Source organism: Hyperolius riggenbachi, chromosome 1 (assembly GCF_040937935.1).
Source record: "Hyperolius riggenbachi isolate aHypRig1 chromosome 1, aHypRig1.pri, whole genome shotgun sequence".
NCBI lineage: Eukaryota > Metazoa > Chordata > Amphibia > Anura > Hyperoliidae > Hyperolius > Hyperolius riggenbachi.
Genome location: NC_090646.1, coordinates 377,381,256 through 377,404,191, shown reverse-complemented (window position 1 = coordinate 377,404,191; position 22,936 = coordinate 377,381,256).

The following is a 22,936-nucleotide window of genomic DNA, read 5'->3' as shown; positions in this document are numbered from 1 at the left end:
GTCTCTTTCTTTGACAGCTCTCTAACTCTATTGCACCCCCTCCAGTTAGGTATTAGTTTTTCTACCGCACAAAAATGCATTGCCTTTGGATTGCACTGATGTTTAAGTTTAAAATGGAGAGACACACTATGTTGCTCAAACCCCTTTTTTATATTTTTAATGTGCTCACTAATTCTTTCTTTTAGTGACCTGGTGGTGCGGCCCACGTATTGTAGGCCGCAATCACACCAGATCACATATACCACAAATGCTGTTGCGCAGCTAATAAACTGCCTGATCTTAAACACACCACCACTTGCTGTTGAAATAATTTCATTGGTTTTATGAGCAAGAGCTTCTCTACAACATTTGCAACCCCTACATGGAAAAAATCCAGATGTTTGCCATCCTGTTATTTGTTTCCGCTCTGGGGGGTCTACACAACTTGGAGCAATCCTATTTTTTAAAGTGGGAGCTCGACGGTAAATGAAATTGGGTCTATCAGGTAAAATACTTTTCAATACATAGTCACTCTGCAATATATTCCAGTGTCTTTGGAAGATTCTTTCGACTGATTTATAGTCAGCCGAAAAATCACTAAGAAAGGAGAGGGCCTTATTATCATTTCTAAACTCCTCCCCTTTTGGTTGGAGTAGACTAGTTCTATCCTTCTCTCCAACATCTTTTTGGATTTCTTCCAACCAAGATTCATTATAGCCCTTCTCTACAAACTTGGTTTTCAGACCATCTGACTGCTCATAATAATCTTGCAAGCTTGAACAATTCCTACGGATTCTTGTAAATTGTCCTTTAGGAACACCCCCAAGCCATTGTGGATGATGGCAGCTTGTTACATCAATATAAGCATTGCGATCTGTAGATTTAAAGAAGCATTTGGTGGAGAAACCTTCTCCCTCTCTCATGATCACAAGATCTAGGAAATGTATGGACTCTGTACTACATTCTGCTGTAAGTTGGATATTCTCCTTCATGCTATTAACCTCATCAATAAAGGCTCTAAAACTCACCTCATCTCCTCTCCAAAAAATCAGCAGGTCATCAATGTACCTTTTCCAAAGCACCAGCCTAGACCCCCCTCTCCTAATTGCTTCCTCTTCCCATAGAGCCATATAAATATTTGCTAGGCTAGGTGCATAAGATGCCCCCATCGCACAGCCGTATATCTGTCTGAAGAACTGATGCTTGTGCAAAAAATAATTCCGCTTTAGAGAAAAATCCAATAAAGACAAAACAAACTCCATCTGAACTCCGCGCATATCGCCAAGACGCTGTAAAAACACTCTTACCGCTTCAATACCATCATCGTGAGGTATATTAGTATACAACGACCCTACGTCTGCGGTCGCCAACAAAATATTACCCTCAATCCTCAGTTCTTCCAACAGTTGCACGGTATGCTTGGTATCCAATAGCACATGAGGCAATTGGGGCACTAAAGGCTGGAGGTGGCTGTCTATAAATTGGCCTACCCTATGGGTAATAGAGCCTACCCCACTCAGGATAGGTCTTCCAGGGGGGTTATTAGGGTTCTTATGGACCTTTGGGAGTTGGTACATGATAGGTATTCTTGGAGCTGATGGCACCAAAAAGTCACAGGTCTTCTTATCAAGTAGACCCATCATCAATCCCTCATCCAACATAAGGGCCAATTCTCTTTTATATTTTAAAGTGGGGTCCCCCGACAGTCTCTCATATGTTCCTTCATCAAAAATAAGCTTATCCAACTCCTCAAAATATTGATCTTTACGTAGTACTACTACTCCCCCCCCCTTTGTCTGCAGACCGCACAACTAAACTTTTTTCTTTAAGTATACTATTAATGGCTTGTTCATCCGACTTTTTTGATTTAATATTCAGTTTTTTTAGATCATTGATTACCCGATCCTTAAAGTTTTCCACTGCGTTCAAAGCTGATGTATCTTGTGGGTTAAAAGTGGATGCATTCCTAAACGTTACACTAGGGGTAATTCCAATATTATTGGCTCTATTCGTGGGACCCTCATTCTGCACAAAATATTTCTTGATGTTTAACTTCCGCGTATAGCGGTGAACATCAATAAAGGCATTGAATTTATTCAGGTGATTTCTAGGCGCATATTTCAACCCACGATCTAACAATTTTATTTCATGTTTCTCCAGGGGAACCCCACTCAGATTAAAGATGCCAGTTCCTATTACTGCCTTCTTCTTTTGTTCCCTTCTACCTGCTCTCCTCCCCCTTCTGCACCTCTTTTTCTTGGTGTACTTGGTTGCCCCCCCAGGTATTCTCCCTCCTCCCATTCTTCTCTCCAATACCGGGGGCGCGGGGCTAAAAAATGGGGTTGTCCAAAGTTCCTATCATCAGTTAATGGTGAATTCTGAGTATGGACGGGGTATTGTTGGTAGGGTTGCGGATCTTGTCTTCTATTCCATTGAAAACCCCTGTTTCTATTTTTGTAGAATTTTGTAACATATAAACAAAGGTTACAATAAACTTTAAACAGCAACCCCTGCCTACTGTGTTTTCCTTTCTGTTACATGCATAGTACACTTAAATCTGCATTTTACAGTCATCATATCCCCACTTACATTGAGCAAAGCAAATCAAGACAGTTATACATTACAGTAACTACCCCGATGGTATGTGAATCATGTAGATGCACCAGATTCTATGTAGTCAAAGGAAGTGAATTACAACTTACCCAACGGTCCAATTTTTTTATTTGCTTTGACTATTTTTAGCTTTGAAAGTAAGTTTAGATTGTAAAAGGGCCTTATCAATAATTATGAGATGATTCGTGATTAATCCACTTCCCCTCCCTCGGCACAAATATCTACGTTCCTGTTTAGTAAACAGGGACATAGATACTGCTGCGCGCTCCTGCTCAACCCCCTGCTCCTGCGATTGTTTCCACTGCCATTTGTTAGCCGGGAGATCAATAAATGGGAACACAGTTCCCATACATTGATCTAAGTCCCCGTGTGAATGGCTGCAGCTGTCCATTAGACGGTGCCACCATATTGTAGCCAAAAAGTAAAATTAAATCTAATTTATTCTTCATTAAAATACACTTATTGATTTTTTAAACATTTTAAATTAACCCCTGACCTCCCACACTCCCCAATAGTCCCCCTCAACATTTTGGGGTAAAAAAATAAAAAAAAATACATAAATGGTTACCTTAGGGACTGAACTTTTTTTAATATGTATGTCAAGAGGGTATATTACTGTTACTTTTAAATTTATGAACTTGTAAGTAATTAATGCAAAACTGAAAAAATGCACCTTTATTTCCAAATAAAATATTGGCTCCATACATTGTACTAGGGAAACATTTTAAACATTGCAATAACCGGGACAAATGGGCAAATACAATGTATGGATTTTAATTATGGTAGCATGTATCATTTTAAAACAATAATGGTCGAAAACTGAGAAATTATTTAATTTTTTTTCTTATTTTTCCTATTAAAATTCAGTTAGATTAAAATAATTCATAGCAAAAAGTACCCCCCAAAGAAAGCCTAATTGGTAGCTAAAAAACATGATATAGATTGTTTTGTTGGGAAAAGTAGTAATAAAGTTATAAGTGAATTAATTGAAGGAGTGCTATTGCTCTGGTGTTTATGGGGAACAAAACTTGGAAGTGAAGTGGTTAAGGCATGTTGGTTTATTCACAGGGACTTTGATTGGTTTGGGGAATGCATGTTCCCCTTCACCAATCGATCCCCTGTAATAGCCACTGGAAACGAGCCCCAGCACTGCTGGATGGATACATTTGGTGTCTAAAAATTACAGAACCGAATGTATAAAACATTTTTTTAAACAAATTTATAAATATAATTTATCCCCTAAAAATACTCTCCTCCTGTATCCACAAATTGCCGCATACACCAGTGGTGCTCAGCAGAGCTCGAATATTCGAGTAGCTCGAATATTCGAGCTCTTTTCCAGCTATTCGAGCTCGGTATTCGAGCTCCGAATAGCTGTAGCTATTCGAATGGGCTATTCGCGTACACTCGAATAGCCCATTCACTATTCGAGCTATTCGAGCAAACGGCGCTATTCGAGCTCGGTACCGAGCTCAAATAGCGTCATAGCCCAGATTGATGTCCTTAGAGCCAATCAGAGGGCTCCCAGGCCCTCTGACGGCAGCCAATCACAGAGGGGGACCCTGGCCAGCCCCTACCCTATAAATAGCGGCCGCCATGTTACGTTTCTCCGTCCTTGCCTGAGACTTGCATAGAGAGAGAGTTGCTCCTTTGTGCTTTGGCTTAGCAAGAGCTTTATTGTGGTCATTTACCTAGCGTTTTTGCTCACATACACCTCCTATACACACCTATATTGTTGTTAGTTAGTTAGACATTGTATTTTAGTTAGTAGCTTTTGTGTTACATAGAGACAGGCCAGCTGCTGCAGGCTTACAGCTTTAGGCCTCAGGGCCTTGCCTGTGTGGGCAGCTGTCCTCCTGTCCTCTGTTTATTTCTCTCTATTCTATACCAGTATTTCTGCTGTCCTTTACTACTGATTGTATTAGTATTGTAGTTATATACTGTAACTGTACTAGGACACTCACTGTCACTGTTCATAGGCTACTAGCTGCTCCTGCGTGTGTGCACTCACTTTCTGTGTACACACTACACACACTCTATTTCCTTCTGATAACTGATTGATTATTGTAATTGAATATTGTAATTAGTTAGTTGTACTCACTGTTACTAATTACTGTACTAGGAGTCTAGGACACTCAGTCACTGTTCATAGGCTACTAGCTCCTGCGTGTGTGCACTCACTGTCTGTGTACACACTACACACACTCTATTTCCTTCTGATAACTGATTGATTATTGTAATTAGTTAGTTGTACTTACTGTTACTACTTACTGTACTAGGAGTCTAGGACACTCAGTCACTGTTCATAGGCTACTAGCTCCTGCGTGTGTGCACTCACTGTCTGTGTACACACACTACACACACTCTATTTCCTTCTGATAACTGATTGCTTATTGTAATTAGTTAGTTGTACTTACTGTTACTACTTACTCTTACTGTACTAGGAGTCTAGGACACTCAGTCACTGTTCATAGGCTACTAGCTCCTGCGTGTGTGCACTCACTGTCTGTGTACACACACTACACACACTCTATTTCCTTCTGATAACTGATTGCTTATTGTAATTAGTTAGTTGTACTTACTGTTACTACTTACTCTTACTGTACTAGGAGTCTAGGACACTCAGTCACTGTTCATAGGCTACTAGCTCCTGCGTGTGTGCACTCACTGTCTGTGTACACACACTACACACACTCTATTTCCTTCTGATAACTGATTGCTTATTGTAATTAGTTAGTTGTACTTACTGACTGTTACTACTTACTTACTTACTGTACTAGGGACACTCACTCAGTCACTGTTCATAGGCTAGCTCCTGCGCGTGTTTGCGCGTGCGTGCACTCACTGTCTGTAGTGTACACACACTAAATTTACTTGTGATTACTACTGATTATTGTAACTGCTAGTTGTACTTACTGACTGTTACTACTTACTTACTGTACTAGGGACACTCACTCAGTCACCTCACCCACCAACCCACTCCATTAAAGTACCCCACTTTTCACCCGCCCTTTTAAAAAACTTTTGTCTATACGCCCAAAACATCGAAGATGTCTGGAAGTGGCAGCCAGCGCGGTTTGGGCAAGGGGAAGGGCAGCAAGGGAATCAGGAGGAGAGGGAGCAGCATTGTGGCAAGCCGCGGGCGCGGGCGCGCCACCATGCACAGTTCCGCAGCAGCAGCAGCAGCGTCAGTGGCTAACATTCCTCCCATAGCCACTGGCCGTGGACGCCTTGGGCGCCGCCCAGCAGGAGCATCTTCAACTCACGCTGCAGAGACACAGCAGCAGCAGCGTGTAGCACCTGCTCCGATTTTCCTCCAGCCGGGTCGGAAACGTCCCATTGAGGAAAAGCATGCAGACACTGTGGTGCAACTGATGACGGAGGATGAGCAGCCCGCCATCAGCTCTGCATCCGAGGCCTCCACCCTCACCACCACCCCTGTTCGCAGCAGCCGCCCAGCAGGGCCTGGGGAGGAGGCCAGTTCACCGTCAGTTGGCGACCTGTCATTCAGCAGTCTTTTGACCCCAGGCATCATGAGTCAATTGTCTGCTGTTGTTGGCGATTTTGAGGAGGAGATGCTGATGGGCACTTTGGGGGATGAGGGATTGGACAGCAAGACTGTGGCGACAGTCAAGCAGCCCATCCATGCATCAGGAGAGGAGTTTGGGGGGTCCTCATCCCAGCAGGACATGTTTCAGGAGGGGGAGGATGATGATGACCCGGTGACAGACAGAGACTGGGTGCCACCACCTCCAGGGGATGTCGTCCTCAGCAGCTCTGAGGAGGAGGAGGATGCTCTTGTGGGCCTTGCAAGGAGGCGCATCATTGCAAGCATTGGCAGCAGCAGTAGGCAGGTCCCACAGCCTGCTGGTGTCTCAGGCTCAGCAGCAGCAGCAGCAGCATCTGCCAGTACCACCACCAGCCGCACCCAAGCCCCCCAAGCCCCCCCCCCAACCACCACAGGGAGACAGGCAGCAGCGCTTCCATGCCGTAGGGGGATGTTTCTGTCACCAATCTGGCGCTTTTTCACCATGCCCACAGTGTACAGCAAGTACGCCACTTGCAACCACTGTCAGCGGAAGTTCAGCAGAGGTGCAGACCCCTTAAAGTTCTGCACCAGCTCGCTCATCAACCACCTTGCTGCGAAACATTTCCACCAGCATCAGGAGTTCCAGAGGCTGAAGGCATCTGGTGCTGGCAGTGGCACCACACCCATCACTGCACAGCCTTCAGCAGCAGCAGCAACAGCAGCCACCCGCCCTCCTGCTCCTCCAGCAGCACCAGCAGGAGTGCGGAAACGCACTGCTCCTCCCCCCTCTGCAACTCCTGCCGCCGACACTGAGGCCTGTTCTGGCAGCCAGTCCTCAGTGGCCTCCTCCGCTGTGTCTGCTGATTCCCGTGCCAGCAAAAGGCCACGCCAGAGCCTTTTGAGCGAGTCCTTCCAGGGGGTGGTTAGGGCTCTGCCTCCCAGCAGCCGTCGCGTGCGGCAGCTGAACGGCTTGCTGGCACGGGCCATGTGCTCCCAACTCCTGCCGTACACGCTCGTGCAGGAGGGGAGCGACATTCGTGCGCTGCTTGCTTGCGCAGCCCCAGACTGGCAGCTCCCCAGCAGACACTTTTTCTCCCGCAAGGCCATTCCTGCACTGCACCGCTTTGTGATGGCCAATGTGGAGCGAGGGCTGGAGCACGCGGTTGGTGAAAGGGTCCACGTCACCATGGACTCCTGGAGCAGCCGCTTCGGGACAGGCCGCTACCTGTCCTTCACTGTCCACTGGGTCAGCTTGGTGGAAGGGGGTGAGGATGGGAGAGCAGCAGCGGGCACAGCAGCAGCAGCAACACAGTGGGTGGTGCCACCCCGCAGGGTCAGGGGAACTGCAGCAGGTTCCTCCGATCCTCTGCCATCCTCCGGCACACCTGGCCAAACCCCCCGCCTCAGCAGCAGCGTGAAGGCCTGCCACTGCCAAGCGCTGCTGCACTTGGTCAGCCTTGGGAAGACCAAGCTGACGGCAACCCATGTGTTGGCCAAACTCCAGGAGCAGGAGAGGATTTGGCTGACCCCCAGAGGCCTCAGAGTCGGAGAGGTGGTGGCCGACAATGGGGCCAATCTGGTTGCCGCAATAGACAGGGGAAACCTGACCCACATCCCCTGTCTTGCCCACGTGCTGAACCTGGTAGTGCAGAAGTTCTTGCGCACCTACCAGGGGATGGGCGAACTGCTGGAAACGGCAAGGAACGTTGTGCGTCACTTCCGGCGCTCGGCTGCAGCCTGTGCGAGCCTGGAAGACGTGCAAAAGGAGCTGGATCTGCCACGCCATCGGCTGATCCTTGACGTTCCGACTCGCTGGAACTCCACCCTGGCGATGTTGGAGCGTCTGGTTGAACAGAAGCGCGCTGTCAAACAGTACCTTGCCCTGGCCACTGTTTCCGCCGCTCAGAGAAGGGACAAGACCAGCAACATCCCGTCCATCGTCCCCGATGATGACTGGAGGCACATGCAGCAGGTGTGCTTAGTGCTGGCTCCCTTTCTGCAGGCCACTAACATGGTGAGCAGGGATCATGCTATGGTCTGCGAGTGGGTGCCCCTGGTTTGTCTGCTGAACAGGGCCCTCGATGCTTTGCTGGAACAGGGAGCGGCAGCCTTGGACCAGCAGGAGCGGCAAGCAGCTGCACAGTCCACCTCTGAGGGGGAGGAGGAGGAGGACTTGGTGGAGGTCCCTGACCTTGCTGCTGATGAGGGGGATCAGCACAGTGCAGCTGAGTTGGTGCGGGGGTGGAGAGAGGATGAGGCTGACGAGGCAGAGGAGGAGGATGAGGACAGCAGCACTGCCGTTGATGTGCCAGCAGACGTGGCCCGCCTCTTCCCAATGTCAGCGCACATGCTGACGTGCCTGCGCAGAGACCCCAGGGTGATCCAGATGAAGCAGAGGGAGGACATCTGGATCAGCATGATGTTGGACCCACGCCTCAAGGGGAAGTTGAGCCAGTTCCTGCCGCCTGCAGGAGGAGACCCAGCGCAACAAATAAGGAGCTTGCAGCAGGCCCTTGTTGAGCGCTTGGAGGAAGCCTTCCCCCAGCCTTCCACCCCCACTGTCCAGCAGCCAGCACAGAGGCAGCAGCAGGTGCCTGCATCCAGCAGCAAGCGCCCCACAGACCTGCTGTCTCTCAGCCACGAGCTCTACAGGACTGTAGAGGCTCCGGCAGCAGTGACTAGAGAGGAGGTGCATGCAGCAGCATCCTCCACCGGTCACAGCCAGCGCCTGACCCGCATGGTGGCTGACTACATGGGGTCCTACAGCGGGCTTGACAGCGATGCCCCTGTTGATCCCATGGAGTATTGGGTCAAGCGCCTGGAGATCTGGAGCGAGCTGGCGCAGTACGCCCTGGAAGTGCTGTCCTGCCCCCCTTCCAGCGTGCTGTCCGAGCGCTGCTTCAGTGCAGCTGGTGGTGTGGTCACCGAGAAACGCTCACGTCTGTCTCACAAGTCTGTGGACAGACTGACGTTTCTCAAGATGAACCAGGCGTGGGTGGAAGGCAAGTTCCTGGCCCCTGTTGTCGGCGAGAGGGGGACATGAACTGGCTAAGAACCATCGTTAATGTGCCTTACCACCCTTTACCACCTCCTGGCTCCTGCTCACTAAGCCAGCCTGGTTCACTTTGACTATTACGTCGCCTGCAGCCACACATTTTACACCTACAGTGGGCTGCTGTGTACTGCCCTTCTGCTGTCTGTCTGTGTTTCCCACTGCCAGGGTACACAGATTTACCTTCTGCTGCCACTCTGCCACCAGCTATTACGTCAAACAATAGCTATATATCTGTGTAATTTGTTTTACAAACAAAACCAAAAAACCATTAAAAAAAAAAAAAGGTTTAATTTTTCTGAGGTGCCCGGGTTGAAAACTGTGTTGTCCCAGTTGTGTATTGGACACGATGTGGGCTGCACGACCGCTGTCTGGGACCTCCTGTTGTGTTCATTTACGGCCTGGTATCACCGCTAGGTACCAGGGCTATTATGTCACGCTGCCTGCCTGCTGCCACACTCACACTACTCCTCCATTCCTCCTGCTGCTGCTTTCTGTCTGTGTTTCCCACTGCCAGGGTACACAGAATTACCTTCTGCTGCCACACTGCCACCAGCTATTACTTCAAACAATAGCTGCTCACATTACTCCTCCATTCCTCCTGCTGCTGCTGCTGTCGGTCTGTGTTTCCCACTGCCAGGGTACACAGAATTACATTCTGCTGCCACTCTGCCACCAGCTATTACGTCAAACAATAGCTATATATCCGTGTAATTTGTTTTACAAACAAAACCAAAAAACCATTAAAAAAAAAAAAGGTTTAATTTTTCTGAGGTGCCCGGGTTGAAAACTGTGTTGTCCCAGTTGTGTATTGGACACAATGTGGGCTGCACGACCGCTGTCTGGGACCTCCTGCCTGCTGTGTTTATTTACAGCCCTGGTATCACCGCTAGGTACCAGGGCTATTATGTCACGCTGCCTGCCTGCTGCCACACTCACACTACTCCTCCATTCCTCCTGCTGATGCTGCTGTCTGTCTGTGTTTCCCAACGCCAGGGTACACAGATTTACCTTCTGCTGCCACTCTGCCACCAGCTATTACGTCAAAAAATAGCTATATCTGTGTAATTGGTTGTAAAACCAAAACTACAAAACCATAAAAAAAAAAAAAGGTTTAATTTTTCTGAGGTGCCCGGGTTGAAAACTGTGTTGTCCCAGTTGTGTATTGGACACAATGTGGGCTGCACGACCGCTGTCTGGGACCTCCTGCCTGCTGTGTTTATTTACAGCCCTGGTATCACCGCTAGGTACCAGGGCTATTATGTCACGCTGCCTGCCTGCTGCCACACTCACACTACTCCTCCATTCCTCCTGCTGATGCTGCTGTCTGTCTGTGTTTCCCAACGCCAGGGTACACAGAATTAGCTTCTGCTGCCACTCTGCCACCAGCTATTACGTCAAACAATAGCTGCTCACATTACTCCTCCATTCCTCCTGCTGCTGCTGCTGCTGCTGTCTGTCTGTCTGTGTTTCCCAACGCCAGGGTACACAGATTTACCTTCTGCTGCCACTCTGCCACCAGCTATTACGTCAAAAAATAGCTATATCTGTCTGTGTAATTTGTTGTAAAAACAAAACTACAAAACCATAAAAAAAAAAAAAAGGTTTAATTTTTCTGAGGTGCCCGGGTTGAAAACTGTGTTGTCCCAGTTGTGTATTGGACACAATGTGGGCTGCACGACCGCTGTCTGGGACCTCCTGCCTGCTGTGTTTATTTACAGCCCTGGTATCACCGCTAGGTACCAGGGCTATTATGTCACGCTGCCTGCCTCATTGACTGCCTGCTGCCACACACTCATCCTCCTCCTCCTGCTGCTGAATTTACCTCCTGCTGTCTGTGTGTTTCCACTGCCAGGGAGCACATACAATGGCGCTTCCAACATGCGTGCGCCACCAGCTATTTGTTACGCTCAAAAATAGCTGCATTTCTTTAAAAAAAAAAATTTGAAAAGAGAAATAAGTGAAGAAGAAGACGATATAGAAGAAGATGAAGAAGATGAAGAAGAAGAAGATGAAGAAGAAGAAGATGAAGAAGAAGATGAAGATGATGAAGAAGAAGAAGATGAAGAAGATGAAGAAGATGAAGATGAAGAAGATGAAGAAGATGAAGAAGAAGAAGATGATGAAGAAGAAGAAGAAGATGAAGAAGAAGATGAAGAAGATGAAGAAGAAGAAGAAGATGAAGAAGATGAAGATGAAGAAGATGAAGAAGATGAAGAAGAAGAAGATGAAGATGATGAAGAAGAAGAAGATGAAGAAGAAGATGAAGATGATGAAGAAGAAGAAGATGAAGATGATGAAGAAGATGAAGATGAAGAAGATGAAGAAGATGAAGAAGAAGAAGATGATGAAGAAGAAGAAGAAGATGAAGAAGAAGATGAAGAAGATGAAGAAGATGAAGAAGAAGAAGAAGATGAAGAAGATGAAGAAGATGAAGAAGAAGAAGAAGAAGAAGAAGAAGAAGAAGAAGAAGAAGAAGAAGAAGAAGAAGAAGATGAAGAAGATGAAGAAGAAGATGAAGAAGATGAAGAAGAAGATGAAGAAGAAGATGAAGAAGATGAAGAAAAAGAAGATGAAGAAGAAGAAGATGATGATGAAGAAGATGAAGAAGAAGAAGAAGAAGACAATATAAAAGAAAAAGAAGATATAGAAGAAGATATAGAAGAAGAAGATATAGAAGAAGAAGATATAGAAGAAGAAGAAGAAGAAGATATAGAAGATAAAGAAGAAGAAGAAGAAGTATATACAGTACTGAACAAATTTCTGGACACAACTTCTCTTTTCAACTTTTTTTTTTTAAAGGAACATCCCCACATAATCACTTGCTGTTGTTACTTGGAAAAAAAGAGGTTTCTTGCATCATTCACCCTCAAAACAAGTGTTGGAAGCTATTTAAGGCCATTTCGAATAGTCAGCTCGAATAATGAGCTCGAATACCGACTCGAATAGTGAGCTCGAATTCCGAGGTCGAATCGAATAGTAAAAATTATTCGACTCGAATATTCGACTGATCTCGAATAATTTACTATTCGAATTCGACCTAACTCGAATTTTGAAAAGGGGTATTTGAGCACCACTAGCATACACTTCTCCCATTGATAAAAGCAGTGCTGGAAGTCATAATGCAGCTTTCTTTATATCATTTGATTTGAAATGTTATCCTTCTGGGCATTGAAGAGAGTTTGGCGACTGATCCAAAAAAGGATTTTTTTTATATCTACAGATCATTGCAATTAAGATTGCATTATGGGTTTTAGTGTTGAGGTTGTCACACATGATCCAATCAAAATGCTTGTTTTGCAATCTTTATGATAATAGCGATCAGGTGTATAAAATGATAAAAAAAATGCTTTTCGAATGAAAAATGTGATCAGATTTTTTTCTTTTTTTCTATTATTTTTGATCAATCATGGTGAAAATGCTGATCGATATTTCAGAAAATTGAATGGTGTAGCGCCTAGGTTTTCAATGTGTGATATGCGTACCCCAGGTGGTACTTCTGATAGTTCCAGGGGGTACTCTGGGTTTATATACTGTACTTAACCAAGAATAACAAACTTAGAGTTTTAGAAAATGTTAACTCTAACTACACTAAATTAGTGTATCAGCTCATTAAAAGCAACAGTAAATGCTTGAAAACTGTTTAGAATGAATTATCATGTACTATGATTAAATATATATTTACCCCATTGTTACTTGTGATAATGTTTACTATGCTAGGGGGTACTTGGTGAGTACAGGTTTTAAAAGGGGTACATACCAACAAAATGTTGAGAAACACAGGGTGCAGGGTACATTGTAAATGTTTTGCTATATAACCCGTTTTTAGGGAGTTTTCCAACTTCAAACCATTCAACTAGCCTGATACATACTCCATATTCTCTCTCTTAAGTTTGATCCAGATTTGTTTGTGGGAGTATTGACTGACTGACAAACGTTTTCTTTATGAATGTTAACCATTTCATCTATCATTCACATAATTTGTCCTATGTCCTTTGGTGTAATTTAATTAGTTGTTTTGATGTATTTGCTTGTGTATTCATATGTGCTGCCTAACTGCTTCATGGACCAGTCTAATTGAAACCTACACCCTGTTTGGAACCCGTTATCCCTGCCAGGGTGCAGATTCAATAAGCCTGCCGCAGGCAAGGAAAAGAAGAGATGAAACAGGAAAATAGTAGGCTTGAGGGGTTGAGGCACACATGAAGCACAGAAAAGGGAAAGAAGGGGGAGCATGAGGAGAAGAGAAGGAAGCAAGAAAAGAAGACAGAACCAGAAGAAACAGAAAAGAAGTAACAAGAATGAAAAAGGTGGATAATGTAAGAAATACTAATATAATTGTGAATGAACTATAAGTAAAATGTGAAAAAAAAAGATTGGAGCATCCTAAAAAAAGTCTCCTATGATGCAACAGTAAACTGATGGACTGAGGAGAAAATTAATATGTACTGTATGAATGGCTGGGAGAATAGAAAAGAGAGAAAATGAGAAAGAGAGAAAAATTAGGGAAAACATAGCCCACTACCAATGCAAACACTGAAAAAGAAGGAAAGTGTAAAAGGAATTTAAGAGGGTGAGCAAAACGATTGCAGCACTGAGGGTCAGGGGACAAACTGAAAACACAAATGCCAACATTAAGTGCCAAATAATACAAACCCTGGCATAGCATAGCAGTTATTAGCATACTAGTAGACCCAGCCCATTTAAACATGGGCTCTAGGTCTACGGCCACCGCCAGTGCGCATGCGCGCGCACGCTGCGCACGCAACCGCCGCGCGCCGAGTGCGTGCCCGATGTAGGCACGCACCCGCCCTCCTCGCTCGCCCACACCCGCCCACCTCGCTCGCTCGTCCAGCTCCCTGGTACCAGCTGTCCGTTACTGCATACATGCGCAGTAACAAAAATCCTGGGACACAGGGACAAAACTGCTGGACGCAGCGACACTTAGCTTTTATTAGGTAGGATTGAATGGTGCTACATTGTTCCAGGAAGGTGAATATGAAGTGGATTCTATTTGGGCCATATGGCTTCTATATACACCCTGAAATTGTGGTAAGAAGCATACTTCAGTGCAGGGAAACATGGTGCTGGCCCACAAACAATTGAGCAAGAAAGAAAACAATGGGAGTAGAGCAGGTGGAGGTTCAAAGAGAAGGACATACTTTTTGGCATGCTTGTGGTTTTGAATAAACACAGAAACCATCAAATATGAAAACAAAATTAAATGCCTTTAGATTCACCATGAGTACAATTATAAGTATAATTGTATGGAGGGTGTATCTAAAATCATTTTGTAAAACCAGTACATGGCAATAAACATCTAGGCATTCCTTCACCCCATTTGAAATTAACATTGGTGTGCAGTGTCTTCTAAAGACCAAAAGCCAAAAGATGAAGTTGCTTTATTTCCCTTTGTAAACCATCCATGACCTGAATAAATAAAATTTCCCAAAGGCATATGCTGGAATAAGTGATATTTATCTCACCCATTCCTCTGTGGATCTTTCGTAAACTTGATGGCTTGACTTTATGAATTTAATTGGAGATATCGATTTTGTCAGATTTCAACATATTAACTTAAGTTGCGTATGAAAGGCCAAATTTGACAACTCATAACACATTTCTACAATATTCTCACATCATCTTTCATATTCCATTCTCCAGATGCTCTATTGAAAAAAAAATGATACATTTGCTAGTGTTCAAACTATTTTCTATGTGCCACAGGACTTTCTATTAATGGGGTTGGAAAAACGATGTATTATGTCATGTATTTGTAAGTCTCATATCTCCTGTCAAGTATCTACTAACAATAAATGAATAATGGCAGCCTGGAGGTAAGAGATGTTTGAAGTTCAGTTGATCTATACAAGAAGACACATGATGATATATTAGATAATTTATGTCAAAATTCACACACAAGCTCAACTACCATGATTAATCCAAAGGAAATCAGGAAACATGAACCTAAGTAAAATAGTTGAAGGTGTTTACATATTAAAGGTTTGTCATCTTCGTGTTACACTTTAAATCTCTCTGAAAAAAAACGTCCAAAGAAAATTAAGAAAAAAAAAACTGTTCAGGAAAGGTCAAGGTGGACATGGGTGACACGAGAGGCTTGTCCAGCTTTGATTTGGATCTTAAAGGACATTCAAGATAAAGGGAGGAAGATTAGATTCACTTACCAACAGTCTACCTGGTCCTTTGCTGTAGTTCTGCTGCCCTCAGAAAGGAAAACACAGAGAAATGCACCCTGTATGTATTTGAAGTGATTAGTTTGTTTAATTCCTCCTCATTTGTGTCTAATCACAATCTATAATTTGATCTCTCCCCTGTGTCGCATAACTCCTATGGCAGAGATGGCAGATAAGGCCATTTGAAAGCACAGGATGTTACCAATATGTCTGCTTCCATAAATCAGGAAGTAGAAACTGTGCAGATTTATTTTAGGATTTGTATCAGCTGTAACAAGGAAATGTTTTTTGTTTAAAGGTTATTATGTTGTTGTGTATCTTTTAAAGTCAAGAGGACTTATGAGTTCAGGTCCGTTTTAAATCATGATGGCCTATATGCATAATATTTTTTTTTATCTTCTCTTTAAAATAACTTAATTACCACAATTCCTATTATTAAGGGGCTGGACAGAGTACTGGATTGGTTAAAGGCACTACCTCTGACATAAGAGACCAGGGTTACAATCTTGGCTGTTATTATTCAGTAAGTCAGTTCTATTCAGTAAGGTGTCCTTGGGCAAGACTCCCTAACACTGCAGGGTGACCTACTGAGTGCGCCCTTAGTGGCTGTAGACCTCAAATGCTTTAAGTCTAAAAGGAGAAAAGCGCTGTACAAATGTTGGTATTATCATTTTTAACCACTTGATGACCCACCCTTTACCCCCCCTTAAGGACCAGCCCTGTTTTTACTGATCTGTGCTGGGTGGGCTCTGCAGCCCCCAGCACAGATCAGGTAGCAGGCAGAGAGATCAGATTGCCCCCCTTTTTTCCCCCCTATGGGGATGATGTGCTGGGGGGGTCTGATCTCTTCTGCCTGCTGGGTGTTGCGGGGGGGGGGGGCACCTCAAAGCCCCCCTCCGCGGCGAAATTCCCCCCTCCCTCTCCTACCTGCTGCCCCCCCGGCGATCGAGGCTGCACAGGACGCTATCCGTCCTGTGCAGCCAGTGACAGGACGTCCCCTGTCACATGGAGGCGATCCCCGGCTGCTGATTGGCCGGGGATCGCCGATCTGCCTTACGGCGCTGCTGCGCAGCAGCGCCGTACAAATGTAAACAAAGCGGATTATTTCCGCTTGTGTTTACATTTAGCCTGCGAGCCGCCATCGGCGGCCCGCAGGCTATTCACGGAGCCCCCCGCCGTGATTTGACAGGAAGCAGCCGCTCGCGCGAGCGGCTGCTTCCTGATTAATTAGCCTGCAGCTGGCGACGCAGTACTGCGTCGCTGGTCCTGCAGCTGCCACTTTGCCGACGCACGGTATAAGCGTGCGGTCGGCAAGTGGTTAAAGAAAATGCCTTCATTCCAGCACTTAAGGGTTTTAATCTTGGCTGTTCCAATTCGGTAGGCCAGTACCTATTCAGTAAGGGGTCCTTGGGCAAGACTCCCTAACACTGTAGGGTGGCCTACAAAGTGCACCCTTAGTGGCTGCAGCTCTCAAACGCTTTAGGTCCGACTGGAGAAAAGCGCTATACAAATGTTGGCATTATTATTATTATTATGAAATATAATCCCTGCATTTCATCTCTTAAGAATGCATATACAAATCCAATTTTATGTAACCAATGCCTGGCTAAATTCACCACCTCCATGCAGTATGAGGGCCAATAGATTTTGAATACAACCGACAGATTGTTTAGGTGAGCTTTCATGCTACTGCTACATGTAAGAGATACAAATTGCCAATCACTGGCCAGTCAAAATTGGATGTGTTTACACAACCTTACCCTGCTTTTCTAAAATGCCATTGATTTATTTAGATATTGTCATTGAAAAGTTATTTTATGCTGCAAATTATAATGTAAAGAAATGACATAACCACTAGACCACATCCTGACCTCTATGATGACTTAAACAAAAAGCATATTTAAAGTTTATAAAAAAACAAAAACACCTCTATGCACTTCTCCAGCGATGGAAAACAGCCTATCTAATTCTACACACTTTACTATAATACTCAATACATTTGCAGTTCTAATGAGCCTTGCACTCATCTGTGTTGGCAAGCTTTGTATCCTCTAGTTGTTGCTAATGTTCCAGTTTTGAAAGAGACACTAAATGAATTATTGTAAGTGAGAAACTGTGTTTTGCTGCCAGAAGGAAATATAGATAAAACTTTGCTGTAGAAGCTTCACCAACACTGAAGTTTTTAGATATGGAAATTGAGTATGCATGACTAATTTATACGTTTTGGATATAATTTTCAAATCATCTTATTATGAATTGCATACATGCAGTGCTGAGGGCTACAAGCTGTATTTACTATATGGTATAAATTTATGCCAGAAAAGTGTGGTTTTAACACCACATTTACAGACAGCTTTTTTTAATTTCAGAGTGGAATATTTAATGTTAAAATTACTACAGTTTAAATAAAACTGTGGCAAAAGTTTCTGATGAAAGAAAGAAAAGTTAACTCAACTTTTGTACGAAACTCTGTATAACTCATACTACACTGCTTGCCGAAAATAAAAAACGGGCCCATATGCAATTCCCTTTTTTATCCACATTTTCTCCTAATAGTTAAATGTTCATTTTCTATTTAAAATAACTTTATAGAACTTTTCAACTGAAAAAGTACTGAAAAGTGAGTGAAAAAATACAATCAAAATTATTTGCCATTATACTGGCAAGTTTAAAAATATCACTTGGGAGAAAACTCTGGAGAAAAAATGAATTGTATATGGCCCATAGAAAGAGAAGTAGGGCAGCAAGATATCACTATGTATTTGTAATAAGTATAACTGTCTTCTTTCCATGTACTTATATAAAAACAGAAAGAATCAAGGTTTTTAACAGCTTCTGGACAGGGCTAGTTGAAATCTATGCCCTGTTTATGTCCATTTATGTCTGGCAGGGCATAGATTGTGTTTGTGCGCACACACAGCACTCGCTGTTCATGCCAGTACTGTGACGCTGAAACCTGCTCACTCTGCTGTCACGCTGACAGCAGAGCTCCGCATCATTCATGAACTTGTGATCACTGTGAGCCAATCACAGGGATCCCAGCTCATTTTGCAGGGAAAAAAAGCCTCTGAACTGATATAACAAGAAGCAGGTTGGTGTGGCACTCCCCTCATATAAAACCTGTAATGTTGTGGATAGGTGGATACATTGGCAAACACACTGCTACAGTGTGACTCCAACAGGATCATTCTGGACGTGTGCTCCATCAAGAAACGTGAAGGAAGAGCTATGCAACTATGTCATTTAAAGAAGCAGAACGTGCAACATCCACCCATAGCCAACGTGATTTATTTTCCACTGGCAAACACAATTGGCCGATCCCACCTGAGCCCAAGGCACCCATCTCCACCCCCCCCCCAGCTGCAACATGATATGCACAAGGTATCATATTGTTGAAATCACTCCTGCTTTGCTGATTGTGTTTGCCAGTGGAAAAATAAATCACGTTGGCTATGGACGAATGGTGCACGTTCTGCTGCTTTAAATTACATTAAATAAGCCCCTGATCCTTAAGGAGCCAGTATGAAAGTGGTTAAAAACATGAACATGTTTAACCACTTTACGACCACCTAATGCCAATTGGGCACAGAGAGTGGCTGCTGCAGGACCACTTAATGGTGATTGGTGTCAAGTACTGGGTGTGGAGATTAGAGGGGACGCATGCACGCATCCCTGCTGAGCAAACAGCCTGCCAGCCGCAATCAGAGTTAGCAGGCTTTTAAAAAAAATGGCCGCAAATACTTGTATAGCGCTGCGATCTAATGCAGCGCCGTAGGGGGATATCTCTGTCACTGAGCTGTCCCCAGAAGAGGCTGACAAAGTGATCCCTCGCAAAGGTTGATGCCAATGAGAGGCGATCACTGTTATTGGATCTCAAGGGGAGGGATAAAAGTAGAAAAAAAAGGTGTTAAAAAAACAAAAAACAATAAAATGAATTTTTTAAAAACTAAACGGGACAGCAGCAATCAGATGCCACCAAAAGAAAGCTCTGTTGATGGCAACTGGCAAGGAGGCAAGATTAATTTGTGTGCTAAGTTGTATGGCCGTGCAGCGACCCATTAAAGTGGCAGTGAGCTGAATCGTAAAAAATGGCCTGGTCACTGGGGGGTGTAAGCGTGTGGTCCTCAAGTAGTTAATTTATTATTTTGTATAAACATACATACATACACATGGGTCTTTTTTCACAATGGTATGTCAATACATACAAATAACAACAGACATACTGTATAATTAACAAGATCTGAGAATGATAAAATAAACTGGGGAACCAAACCTGGTGTACTGGTGTATTATCATCTGGTAGTTGTAATGTAATATATAAATATGAAATTATGCACAAAGTTGGGTTGCCTCTTAGACAACCTCTGGCAAAGTCCCCTTAAAGAGACATCACAGCTCCTAGCATATAAACCAGTGTTTTTAATCATATGAAAACAGGCACTACAAGATTGGTAACTAGGGCCTGGTGCAGGAATCAACAGTAAAATTGCCATGTTCAAGCTGCACCTGGTAATTTTACTGATACTAATGGCAATGGGGTACTGTGTGTTAACCTATTAGGGATTCCCATGTTACTGTAGCAACGTGCATTTACTATAGCAATGCATGGGTAATGTGCATTGTGCTACTAGGGTAAGGTGTGCTGCACTTCTACCATAAGTCCATGACTGCAGCACCCTCTCTTTGCCGATACTCTGCATGGTATAAAGAGGGCGTTACACTTGGGGCCCTCTGATTACCTTTACCGGGAGGAGGTTTTTTTTTGGTGACGTATATATTTTTGACTTTCTGGCTACCAATTTTAGAGGAGGCTCTCTGGCTGACTATTCTGGAGGGTGGAGAGGGGGGCTCTCTGGCTACCTATATTTGGGGATATCTGGCTACCTGATACTGAGGGAGACCTCTATAGATACCTACTACAGGAAGGTGCATATTTATTTTTTGGATGGCCGCAAGCAAAATTTTGGGGGCCTATGATTTCTATCAACTCCCCTGTTTGTACTCAAAGGAGGGGTCATTCTATTATAGTGTAACACTTAAAGTCATAACGCCCATTTAAAATTCTAACTCTAATGCAAAAGAAATGTAATGCAAATGTATTATCAGTCAACAGATTTGTTTAATTATTACTGTTAACTTATCTTTAATTTTGAATGAAGAAGTGTTAATGTACATTTAATAACAGACACATCACTTAGCAGGCAACTCTATAAGGAGTATAAATGTATTTTAAGGCTTTTTAAATGTTGTATTTAAAGAGCTTAAATTTATAGAAGCAAATATTGGCTCTGGATCCTTTTGGGAGTATAGAGATGAATTGTATGATTACCTATGTGTTTGGTAGTTATACAATTCTGTTGGAAAACTTGAATTCTATGACATATTATGAATGTGATTTTATGCATTTTATTAAGTCCTAATCTAGGAACTATATGTCAAATGTACCTACAATCATCCTTTAGTTATGCCTGTTGAAGCCAGCTGCATCTGATGAAATGTATCATGAATAAGGTTTTTTATGCCAATACTGCTGTCTCATCATTCAATAAGCTCATAAGACCATACACAACACTATAGATGCCTCTTCATTTTAGTAATGTCCACATATAATTAACAACATGCTGAATTTGAGTACCGTATATACTCGGCTATAAGTTGAGAAATTTAGGACTGACTTGCTAAAGCAAAACATAGAGGTCGACTTATAGCCAAGTCAGTCCTAAATTCCCTAATTTACAGCTGGGGGTCAGGGATCCTCTCTATCCTAACTATGCCACAGCGGGCTGGGGGTCTCATCTCTTGCTCCTGCTGTGAATATAGTAGAATTTTTCTTCCAAGCCAATTCCCCTTCCCTCCTTCCCGGCCGATATTGCACCCACCTCTCTCTTCTTCCTGTGTGGCCTGTACGCAGAGTAAAACAGCTGAGCCAACATACCTTACCTATTCCCCCGCTGAGCACTGTGTCCTCCGATCTCCCTTCCCTCATACCGGCGAGTGGCCAAAGCTTCTCTTGGCTCCCAGTTCATGTGCAGTGTCGCTTGCAAATTTTTGCCAAAAGAATTTTTGCATCAAAAATGCAATTTTTGTTTTAGAGATTGTTTGCGAAAATATGCTTACATTTTTGCCTTTTCATTTTCGAGATTTTTCATGTAAATATGCTAAAATTTTACTGTTTTTGCCTAATGGCCGCTGACTTTCATGGCAAAGCCCCCTTACCAGCTAGAATCACAAAACACATACACATAAGAAGTACATTTCTTCCAGAGTAAAAAGAGCCATACATTACTTTTCTCTTACATTGCTGTCACTTACAGTAGGTACTAGTAGTAGAAATCTGACATTACCAACTGGTTTTGGGTTTGTCTATCTCTTCATGGGGAATTCTCAGCATGGCCTTTATTATTCTTTATAAAGACATTTCCTGAAAAAGATTTATACAATGATGCTGGTCAGCCTCCCTGCTTGCCGCACACGTTTTTGGCAGTTGGACGGAGCAAATGCCATTCACTAAGTGCTTTTAAAACTAACGAAAACCCCATGAAAAGATGGGCTATTCCAAAATCTGTCGGTAATGTCAGATTTCTACTTCTTACTGTAAGTGACAGCAATATAGGAGAAAAGTAATTTATGGCTCATTTTACGCTGGAAGAAACATACTTCTTATTTGTATATGTTTACAAGTATTTTAAATTCTAAGATTTTCGCGTCAGAGGTCCTTTAACCACTTGCCGACCGCCCACTGCACAGAGGCGGCAGGCAAGTCGATACCGCAAGGACCGCCGCATGCACAGAGGCGGCGGTCCTTGTACGGGCATGGGCAGAGCGATCGCGTCATTCGTGACGCTATCAGCCACCGGCACCTGGCTCTGCCCCCTCGTGCTGTAACCCGCCGGCCGTTCGGAAGCGCCAGCGGGTTACTAGCACCCGGATCGCCGCATACAAAGTGTATAATACACTTTGCAATGTATACAAAGTGTATTATACAGGCTGCCTCCTGCCCTGGTGGCCCCAGTGTCCGAGGGACCACCAGGGCAGGCTGCAGCCACCCTAGTCTGCACCCAAGCACACTGATTTCCCCCCTCTGCCCCCTGATCGCCCACAGCACCCCTCAGACCCCCCCCCCTGCCCACCCCCCAGACCACTGTTTGCACCCAATCACCCCCCCTAATCACCGATCAATCACTCCCTGTCACTATCTGTCAATGCTATTTTTTTTATGCCCTAAACTGCCCCCTGCTCCCTCCTGATCAACCCCCCACCCCTCAGATTCTCCCCAGACCCCCCCCCCCCCTGTGTCACATGTAGTATCGCCGTACTCAGGAGAAGTAGTATAATATGTTTTGGGGTGTAGTTTTACACATACCCATGCTGGGTGGGAGAAATCTCTCTGTAAATGGACAATTGTGTGTAATAAAAATCAAACAATTGTCATTTACAGAGATATTTCCCCCACCCAGCATGGGTATGTGTAAAAATACACCCCAAAACACATTATACTACTTCTCCTGAGTACGGCAATACCACATGTGTGGCACTTTTTTGCAGCCTAACTGCGCTAAGGGGCCCAAA